Source organism: Cucumis melo, chromosome 8, assembly GCF_025177605.1.
Source record: "Cucumis melo cultivar AY chromosome 8, USDA_Cmelo_AY_1.0, whole genome shotgun sequence".
In the NCBI taxonomy this organism is placed as follows: domain Eukaryota; kingdom Viridiplantae; phylum Streptophyta; class Magnoliopsida; order Cucurbitales; family Cucurbitaceae; genus Cucumis; species Cucumis melo.
Genome location: NC_066864.1, coordinates 25,325,512 through 25,333,098, shown reverse-complemented (window position 1 = coordinate 25,333,098; position 7,587 = coordinate 25,325,512). Strand labels below are relative to the sequence as shown.

General features: G+C 39.5%; 1 pseudogene; it reads right to left on the bottom strand.

Annotated features, from left to right (window-relative positions):
• Positions 1-764: 764 nt before the first annotated feature.
• Positions 765-2,536, bottom strand: LOC127150707 (ATP synthase subunit a-like; annotated as a pseudogene).
• Positions 2,537-7,587: the final 5,051 nt, after the last annotated feature.

Sequence of the window (7,587 nt, the reverse complement as noted above, 5' to 3'; positions counted from 1 at the left end):
TGTGTCCCTATCGAAATCTAGAATGAAGCAAAAGAATGCAAGACTTTCTATCATCAGATATTTCCAAATTCTTAGAGGAAAAACTCTCGCTTGGAAATAGCGAAAAGAGGAATGAAATAACGATACTAGAAAAGGTATTAGAATGAAAGAGAGTTTCCCACGGAGCAGTTATCTCGCTTTCTATCTTTCTTCAGAGTCTATCCTTTCATCTGCTGACCTTCTGCCTGAATCTTTGGTTGAAAGAATCGAAATTAAAAGGCAAACTTTCCGTCGCTTCGCTTCGTGCCTTGCTTATCCTTTTTCTATACTGCATGCTGGCCAATCATAGATAGTAGTCACTTATTTCATTCTGGCTAATTAAACTACCATGGACGTGTTCAAACTACTAAAGCTCGTAGGAATAGTTCAAGAAGCGTATGTTTGGAGTCCTTTCGCTTGAAACTCAAGAGCTCCTTCAAGAATAAGGAATAAGTCATTTCGCTTGAAACTCCTAGCGGAGTCTCTCCTTTATGTTTGGAGTCGAGTTATTTCAAAAAAGAAAGGGCTCCCACCTAATAAGGATAATTACTTTCGCTTCGCCCCTCTCCTCATCATTTGGAGTTGAGTTATTTCATAATGCACTCATACCTAAGAATAATAAGGGATAGTGACTTTCGCTCTCAAATTCTTCAATAATTCTTTGATTCTTAATTTTGAGTTGAGTTATTTCATAATGCACTCTGAACAGTCGGTTTGCTTTGCGCCTTACGGAGCCTCGCTTTTGTTCAATTATAAATAAATAACCATTTTTTATGGAGATTTGTAGCATCATTCAAGTAAATACAGGTTGAGATCGTAGAAAGATGAGCTTGTGATATAGCTACACCTAATTCCAAACCGGTTAATGCAAGAACAATAAATAAAGGACCAGGATCTCTTATGAAATAGAGTAGATTATTCATACATAGCATAGTCCAAGCAGACCCACTTAAAATCTTTACTGAACTATGACCGGCCATGATATTAGCAAATAAATGTATTCATGAGCTTAATGCGCGAAAACAATAAGGGATTAGCTCAAGGAGTATTAAAAAAGGTGCTAATGGTAGTGAAACTCTTGCGGGTAATAAAAAACTGAAAAAATGAAGCCAATTTCTTTGAAATCCCACTATAGTAATAGCAATAAAAAGAGAAAACGAGAGACCCAAAGTAATGAGAAAATGACTTGTCAATGTGAAGCTATAAGGTATCATACCCTGGGGATTACGAAATAACAAAAAGTCAAAGTGACTGAGATGCGAGGGAAAAACTTTTCTTTCACATTTTCGGAAAGACCACCTATCTGTTCATTTACCAAGTTCGGGACAAAATCATAAATAAGCTTTACCAAGGATTGCCAAGCATTTGGTACTGAGTTTTCTCCTCCATTTTAGTAACAAAATGAAGCAGAAGTAGGACTGAACTGAGAGTTAGCAGCATAAACAAAGATGGATTTGTGAATAAGAAATAAAAGTTTCCTATATGCATAAAAATCAATGGGAGAATGGAAAATTGCTCAAGTGGGCTGTTGGGTGTCAGAGTCAGAAACACTTTTCATTTCATCCATGTAGTTCTGCTTCTTTCAAGAAAAATGAAGAAAGACTTCTCGAAAATCGCAGTTTGGGTTGGTCCAACCAATTAAGAAAGGCATGGGATGGACATTGCTTGAGATAAGTCAAGAATAATCTATATATATAGAGACACTTTTTTTTAAGAAGAGTTAGAGTCATAAGGTTCATTGTGAGCCCCAACGTCAGAGTAATGAGCATTTTTGGGACTAGCCCGCTTCCCATACTCGACTCAGGCTATTGTTCGGTCCTCTTGAATGTGGAATCCTTTTTTCTAGTGGAATGACAAACGAACTCATATTTCATTGAGCCTCCTTCTCTCCTTTTAGTCGAGCCCTTGTTCATCAATTCAGCTTGAATCTTGGACTCCTTTCAGTCGAGCCTCCTCTTTCAAGTCTAGTGACTTTCTTTTTCTCAAATTCTTTGAGCATTCGAACCACTCTGAAGGAATCTAAATTCCATATGAACCTGTCATTCAGACTAATTAAGCTACGTAGAACCAGTTCAGATAGAGGTGGAGTAGAAGTTGAAATTAATAAGGACAATTCAATTACTCCAAAGGAGTTCTAGAGGTCTCGACTGAATCAATGAATAAAGTCAAAGAATTCTCGAAGAATTTGAGCTTTGAATTCCACAGGTTCATATGGACAAATCAAAAGCTCCAGATGAGGTACGGAAGTAGCTCAACCATAGGAAGAGGGACGACTTTCTAATGTTCAAGATGTGAGACTGAAACCTTTTCGATCGGAATACGAATTTGAGATAAAAAAGGCCATCATTAGAGCAAACAATGCAATAGCTTCAGTTAGAGCAAAGCCCAAAATTGCATAACCAAATGATTGTTTAGCCAATGATGGATTTCGGGCCACAGAATGGATCAAAGAACTGAAGATGTTTCCAATACTAATAATAGCTCTCGTTGAAGCAATTGTAGCAGTTCCCGCACCCATTGATTTTGTACCTTCTAACATCTTAAATTCTTTGATCCTCACACTTTTTGATTGAAAAAAAAGATGAAAAGACAACCATGAGGCAAGGAAGAAGAAGAAAATCAAGCCTGAAGAAGAGACAAAAGTGAAATCAACTCCAAGCCTATCAAGGCAATGAACAAGGGCTCACATTAAGCTATCACCTAGACCATATATAAGAGAAGAAAGTTTAGTCAGAAAGTGAATATAGTATTTTGACTTCTCAGACATTAGAGAGAAAGTTGGCCTCAATGAGAATAAAGTCAAAGACTTTGAGTGGAAATGACTAATTTCAGAAAGAGGTTAGAACTCAACCGCCTCAATGAACAAGGGCTTCTCATCCGTGAAAACATTCCTCTTTACCACTACGTGGGGGCTTCCAAAGGAAAAGTCAAAATATGAGATTGAACCACTATCTTTCTCGTTTTTTACTCTAAAATCAATATAGAAAAGAGGATGGGAAGAGGCTGAAAGGTAGGGTAGGCGCCAACTAGGATAAGTCCGAGGACAAAGGAAAGGGTTGAAGAAGCTTGATGAGGCATCGACTGCTCGTACAGGACACACCCTGCCTTTGAAGTCGCCCTTGGTCTTGGTGAGACCTTTGGGAAGAGGCAAAAGGTGAGACTGGAGAGGCACCCCTTTCTCTCTTACTGTAATGAGAGCAAGACCATGTGCTCGTTATTCCACTCCACTCGATATTCCACGTAGAAGGACCTCGTTATTCCACTCCACTCGATATTCCACGTAGAAGGAGTTGAATGAAATCAAAAGTCCTTATTCTTAAACGGCTTAAAGAATTTGAGAAATGCGACTTCTTCATTGAGGACCCCTTTTAGTGTGGAATTTCATGAGTCCTCCGGACAGGTTCATATTCCTTTTCATGACTCCTTCAGAGGTCTCGACTGAATCAATGAATAAAGGCTAAAAAAGAAGCGAAAACCTACGAAACCCACTAAATTCAAGGTTTGAATTGAAAGCCACGTAGCGAATAAAAAGGCAAAGGTTTTCAGACTACGACTGAAGACGGACGGAAGTAGCTCGCCCATTGGAAGAGGGAGTGGGATAATCAAGAAGAAAGCTCCTTCGTAGTATCCACTGAAAGTAGAAAATCAATGAGGCCTCCGCTCAAATTCTTTGAGCGTACATATTCCCACTTAGCGTTCGGACCTCTTTGATCCACTAAAGAAAAGAGGGAACTAAAACTTCTGTCCGACTATCCACTTTAGGTCCAAGAAATTAGATGGAATAAATCAGTCCAAGGTGGAGTAGGAGTTGAGAAGAATGATCGAAGGAGTTCTATAGGGGAAAAAAGCAATGTTTTCACAGATTCAAAGGAGAGGCTTTGCAAGACACATGAAATGAGAAAGATCATCTTTCGGTCAGTCTTCTTTCTCATTCTTTTTGTTGTTTCATGAGAGTACTCAAAGCATCATCATTCAGACATCTTTCTGTTAGTCTTCTATCTTTCTCTTTCCCGATCCATCTTTCACTTCTCTTTCTCTTTCATTCTCTCTTTCTCTGTCTGCTTTTCCCGTCCTACGGCATCAAAATAGAATATGATCCTTCCACTACCTTGTTCATTGATGTCTTTGATTTCGACTTTTATGAGGGATTATAGTTTAATTGGTTGAAATGTACTGCTCATAACGGTGATATTGTAGGTTCGAGCCTTACTAAGCCTACGACCTCTTATCTGAACCCTATTTGTGACGCTTCTTCACCGCCACCCTGCAGATCTCAATGATGCGAGGTGGAACTACACAAGCTGCCCTTTGGTCATGCCTCCTACACTTACCACTCACCTATGCTCTTGCAGCATGCCCCGACAAGACTATCATAATAATACGCGAAGCAGCTGAGCGACTCGACCAAAGAGGAATTTGCGATAGGGAAGGCGTGATTGAGACTGAGAGAAAAAGTCGATGCGAAGGTTCAAATCTTCTCTCTTCACGAGACGACCTATGAATCTCGAGATAAGAGCGTGGGGTTGGAATGGCTTGAAGACCCTACCGCATTCCAGCCCTGAGGCCTAAAATTGTCTTTTCTCCTCTTTCACCAGTGAGTGGTAAGTTTCCTTTTTCTTTAGGTACCTCTTGGATTTTGAGTTTGTTTCAACAGCTGCCACACGTGAGATCCTAATCATCTTCCTTCCAGTTTTCTTGCCCGCTAGGGGAAGGAAAGTTCAGTGGCTTTTCCTTCTAGGATTGGAGAAGGTCAAACTCTGGGCGGGCTGCCGGGTTTCGCCTATGTTACGATTTCAGAAGATTGAACCTTGTTTGTTCAACCGAAGTCAAGGAGTTCCAAAGCAGGAGGTTATTCAATATTCAATATCGGGACCGCCTCGTCTATGTACTCTAAGCCACTCTTCAAGATGCGTGCGCGATATGAGAAAAAAAGAGTGGGAGGAAGCAAATAATGAAAAGCCAGGGTAGAGCCTCAGAGCCGACCCAAGTGAAGATCGACACTCGATAAGGAGCTGCTTGCAAAAGGGAAAGCCGTGGAGACGGCAGACTCGACAATCAGGCACACCGTGAGGCTGACTTTTATAGCAGACCGGGAGGTTACAATTCCAGTTTTCCTCTTTCAATTTCGGGAGTAAATGTAGGAAGTTCAAACGATGGATCAGGTGTGAAGATGAAAGCAAAGACGTCTTGGGGATCGATAGCGTAGCATTGTGGCCACCACAGTTCAAGCTATGTATGGCTGGCGCACAACCTACTGACTTCTTAGACAAAAAAAAAAAAAAAAAAAAGAAAGTCAAAGCAAAGGCTAACTTTAGCATGTCGTATATTCTCTATTTGACTATTCAAGATGAAGGAAGAAAAAAAGAATAGAGTTTCTCATTTTAGTGGAATTCTCAAATTCTTTGAGCCTACATATTCCCACTTAGCGGTCAAACCTCTTTTATCGAAAAAGATGGAACTCAATTCAACTCCTTCGGAGCCTCCGAACGGGTTCGCATCCTCATCCTTTAGTAAGTATAGGTATAGAGATTTAGGCTAGAGAGACTATCTTGTCTTAATCAAAATAAAAAAGATAGGGTGAGACTGGGATTGAGGCTGAAACCTCAACAGACTAAGAGCGGAAATAGCAGCAGCCCTTATCTTTCTATCGATTCTGGTTAAGAGCCCTAACTTTTCCAGATGCTTTAGCCAAGCCTACATCTCAGACTTTTCCATTTCTTTTCGCAAATTCTTTGGTCCTTCCTAGCTTAATTAGGTCTGAAGGACTCTCAGAAACTACTATTGAAAAAGGAAATCGGGTAAGTAGAGGAAGTGAGAAGTTCAAGGAAAAGCTTGAGTATTTTTCAAATCATAAGAGGATATAAGAAGAAAGAAGGAAAAAAGAAGAAAGTCGTCAGTCTGAAGGACTTCTACTACGTCCAAGGTTAAGAAACTTTAAGGAAGGATCAAAGAAATATGATTGATGCTTTTTTTCACATTTTCAAACCTTTATCCTTTATCAACTTAAATTCTTTGAGCCTGCTTTCCTCTTTCAAACCTACTAAAAAGATTCAAGCCGATTTTCCTTTTTCTTCTTTCTTCTTTAATTATAAGGAGCAAAGAATTTGCGAATGAGTCAGAAATCCATATGAACCTATCCTCCAGCGTGAAGCAAAACGACTATGAAGGAGCCCTTAATTTTTAGAAATAACTCCACTGAAAATTATAAGGATCAAAGAATTATCGAAGAATTTGAGAGTGGAACTCCTTACCGAATTTATGAGAGCCCTTGATTTTTAGAAATAACTCGACTCAAAATAGAGGCTTCGTAGGAGTTGAGAAGAATTTTCAAGCTCATTCCTTCCTTATTCTTTATATTCAAAGGAGTGGAACTCAGTCAATTCCATATTCACCTCCGGACAAGTCAGAAATCCATATTCATCTTCAAGGTGCAAAGTAGCTCGACTAAGAAGGAGAGGTGAGAATAATTATCTTAGAATTTTCAAGCGAATTCCTTATTCTTCCAATTAGAAGGAGAACATTAAAGAAATAACTCATCTCAAAACGAAAGGAGAGACTCAATGTAATATGAGAATCCTTATCAAAGAATTCTCAAATTCTTTTCGAATTCCACACTAAATGGTTTGAGAAGTGACTTCACAGGTGCGAAGCAGCTCGACTCAAAATAAAAGAAGCGGTTAGGAGAAGAAATATTCAATCTTGAACTCAAATTCTTTGAGCGTCGGACTTGCTTATATCCATATTAGCTTTCTGACTTTCAAGCTTTCCTTTCAGCGATAAGATACCCTCTTTCAAAAAGCCCTTAATCATCCTCTTTGGAAGAAAGGCTATGCTATGATAAAAGAAATAGAGGCTCTAAAGAAGAAGGAGACTTGGGAACTGATCACCGCTACGTGGGCCTTAGCAAGAGGCAAAGGTAGGGTTGGCTACGGGTGGGTATATACCCTGAAAGACAAAGCTTATGGCTCTATCCAGAGGGCCAGTGTTGTGGCGAAAGGTTTCACACAAACCTATGGCATCGATTATCTCGAGGCCTTTGCTCCTGTGGCCAAATTCCATAAAATTCCATGTCATTCTCTCAGTTGCAGCTAAGAGATCTTGGTCACTGCATCAGCTCGATGTCAAAAATGTCTTTCTTCATGGAGACCTCATGGTAGGTCGATCACATTTCCTCCACTTTTCAAGCTTTGGGGGAGGAAGGGAAAGAAAGAAGGTGAAAAAAAGGAAAAAACTTCTCTCAATTGAATCACAAATTCTTTGGTCATTGGTAGCTAAATTTAAAAGAGATATTCAGTTTGGTTACGAGGAAGATGGGTTTCTAGAGAAGGAATGCTGATCATTCCGTCTTCATAAAAAGGAAAGAAGAGGAAAAGTTCTTCTAGTGTACTCAGTTTAAAACTCTCAATTCACATGTCAAATTTAGATATTAGTCAGAAAGGCAACTAGTAAGCAAGTCGAGTAAGACAGATTAAGTCGAGCGAGCTTTCGCTAATACTAATAAGTCCAAGAAAAAGTCAAAATGAGCATAGAGATGATAGACGCTTATCTATAGTGGAGTTTGGTAGTTTT